This window comes from Sipha flava, unplaced genomic scaffold (genome assembly GCF_003268045.1).
Source record: "Sipha flava isolate LNK unplaced genomic scaffold, YSA_version1 17131_pilon_pilon, whole genome shotgun sequence".
Lineage (NCBI taxonomy): Eukaryota > Metazoa > Arthropoda > Insecta > Hemiptera > Aphididae > Sipha > Sipha flava.
Genome location: NW_020271913.1, coordinates 835 through 4,289, shown reverse-complemented (window position 1 = coordinate 4,289; position 3,455 = coordinate 835). Strand labels below are relative to the sequence as shown.

The following is a 3,455-nucleotide window of genomic DNA, read 5'->3' as shown; positions in this document are numbered from 1 at the left end:
GCATATTTAGCGATAATTAACTTAAGTAACTACCTATAATAATTTTAAATTTGTAAGCGATTAATTAATAAATTTCCTTTTTTTTTTTCATATTTTGTTGTTTTTATTGCATATTTTTAACGCATATTTAGCGATAGTTAAGGTCATATTATAGCGCATATTTAAGCAATTTTAAGTGCTATAAAATCCCAACCCTGGTCATTAGTTACCAATATCACGGTTATAAAGTTGGATTGGAGCTCGACCAAAGAACATGTTCTATGACACGACCGCGCTATCAATTTAACAATTTGGTGACAATTTGTGATAATGTGGTTTTTTAAAACAGTACAAAATTTGTAATTATTACGAATAGAGGGAGTGTGGGGGGAAGAGCCCCCACTTTTGTATTCTAGTAAATTTTCAGAACCCCCCCCCCCCCATTGAAAATTCCTGAGAACGCCACTGGTAGTGAATATACGATGTATGGAACATACCGAATAATACGGCAAAAAAAATGTTATAACAAAAGAAAAATATGACGATGCGTCAAAGCAGAGAACAAAAAGTGTGTACGTACGCGCACATGGTGTTCGAAGAACAGACGGGAACGGACCGGTTCGATAGTGTTGCCGTGCGGACGTCGTCGCGACCGTTCGCGTCCCCTGTTCGTAGATGATTGGAGGGACGGTGTGTCGCGATCTGGTGGTTGATGAGAAAGATAAAAGCACGGCCTGCGACAGACGTTTCGATAACGGCTGCCGCACGGGTCCGCGTCACACTAGACCTCTTAGTGACCAATATTACTGTCATACTTCAGATCAAGGCCGTAACTGGTGGGTCCAGGGGTCCGGACCCACCCGAAATTTTCAAAAGTAGAAACATTTTAGCGGTGAATATAGTTTATTAACTATAAATTGTATTAAATAATAATGTTAGACCCCCCCCCCCCGAAATTTTTTTCCAGTTACGGCCTTGAGGGGAGCATAAAATATTAGCGTTAGAGCATAACCACAAATACCTTTAGGAAGGAGTTGAATGGAAATTATTCTTCTAACTAATTTACCGTTTATTTTCTCTTCTATAATAATGGTGATAAACTCATATTAGCTTAGCAGATGTTCATTTAATATTATTTTCATTTTCTTCATTTATGTGTTCATCATTGTTCTTCTCTCATTAAATTCATCTTATGTTCTATCCAGTTTGCTCCTGACATTTTCCTCCATATCCACAACTTTATCGTTTCTGATATATATTTATATCAGATATAAATATAAATATATATATATACTAGCCGACCCGTCACAGCTTCGCCCGTGATTGGTTGTTTATTTTGTCTTCGGACCATGATATGTAGAATTTTTTATTCAAATATTATTGTTTAATGTGATCGGCAAGTAAATATAAAAAAACGGTTAATGAAAACGGATTTAAATTTTTCTAGCGTTATAAATGATAAAAATAAATACAGATAAAAAGAAATAATTTATGGTTGATAAAGAATTTGATTGAAGTTGATGAAGAAAAAAAAAGAAAAAAAAATAATTAAAATAAGAATTTTATAAGACTTCTGAGTATATGATGTTTTTTTGTTGTATTTCCTGTTGAAATTAAAATCATAAGATGATTCTTCCCCAGTTCGAGAAAATGCCACGTATAATTGCCCATGTGAAAAGCACTCTGTACGAAGATCCACGCCAACGTACTTGAATGTTTGACCTTGCACTTTGTTTATGGTAATGGCAAAAGAAACTTTAACCGAGAATTGAAGCTGTTTGAAAGAAAACGGCAAGTCAGAGGGAATCATGGGAATTCTTGGAATAAATGCAATTTCTCCTTTCGCTAACCTGTAAGAATTACGGCTTCTATAATATTATTTCGCAATGATTTTATTTGTAATCTTGTACCGTTACATAAGTTCAGTGGTTGAAGATTACGTAATAATGTAATTGGAGCACCAATTTTTAATTTTAGCTTATGAGGAGGAAATCCCGAAGGAGAAAGAGAATTGAGAAATTCTTGTGGATAACGAATAGCATCATCTGTTGATGTAACTGTATCAATAGATAGATATTCACGTGAGTGTCCATCGAATTTTAGAAGGATGATATCATTAATTTCTCCTGCTGTTATATTTCTCGGAGAGATAACAGCTCTTTCACATAACCACTGATAAAATTTATTGGACAGATTAAAAATGTCAGGATAAGCTGTAGAAATCAACTCTTCCACGTTATTGACCACCCGTCCAATCATGTGATTGACAGAAATGTAACCATTTTCATTTTCTAAAGTTCCATTTCCAATTTTCAACATCTGTGCTGAAAAAATATCGTCCCCTTCGCATAAATAAACTCTCATGTTTGTTCGCAAATAAAGTTTTTCAACATAGTTACATATATGAGAAGATAGATAGATATAGATATATATATCAGATTCTGTGATCTGTAAATACATGGAATACTGTTTAAAGTTCCATGTTATATGTATTTTATTGTAAACATTCATAAACATATACTCGTATATATTTTACATTTGTATAATAAATATTATTTTACATTCTTACTATATACAACATTTCAATATTGTAATTGTGGCTGTTAGTTCGACGTTCGTTATTAATATTTATGCATTTTTTATTTATTTTTATTTCATCATTTTTTTCAGATGAATAATTACAATAACAAAATGAGAGAAATAAATTTACAATACAGTTTTACAATCATAAAAGGACTTAGAAATTTATCACACAAAAAATGATATAACTTAAAATAAAAAATGATTACAAATTTAATGTATACATTAATTTCATAAAACACGCATTTTATTATAAGATATAATAACATAGAAATAAAATTATAAGCTATGAATTATTTAACATGTTTTTTCCCTTTACATCCTATACAATTATGAAAAGAAACTAATTAACTATTTAAATTTTAAATATTGCAAGCCTTCATACCATTGTCTTAGGTGCGTTACCCCAGCACCCGCACTTTCGAAAACATGAATTGTAATCAAGCAGTATTCTGTACTTTATTTTGTACAATTTTGTACAACCCCCAAACCTCCCCGAAATTCAATTTCATCTTACGGGTGTTATCGTGTATCTTTTATCAATATTGTATCTAAGATACTTTTATCGAATATACAGCACTTCCTTTTAGGTAGAAATAGTTGCTGTTGATTAACTTATATAATTCAAAAAGAATCAACAGAATATATTAGGTAAGTTCGCAGATATCAAGATTTAAAATTATGTCAATTATATTAAGTAGGTGCATTATTTTAATAATAGTTAAATTAATTATTTATATATTTATATATTAATATCATATTACATTTTTACATTTTTTAATGAATGATTTATTTTCTGATAAGAATAACAAAAAAAAAAATCGAAGAATATCTACATTAAATGCAGATACATCGGTACATGTATATGTCTTGTTTCTACTAAATACAGTTGACAT

The 3,455-nt window shown here is 31.0% G+C and overlaps 1 long non-coding RNA gene across 1 annotated transcript; it reads left to right on the top strand.

The window, feature by feature from the left end:
• The first annotated feature begins 1,793 nt into the window (after positions 1–1,793).
• On the top strand, positions 1,794–2,776 carry LOC112679939. Its single transcript, XR_003148269.1, has 2 exons — positions 1,794–1,831; positions 2,650–2,776. It is a non-coding gene; the product is annotated as an uncharacterized LOC112679939 (long non-coding RNA).
• Positions 2,777–3,455: the final 679 nt, after the last annotated feature.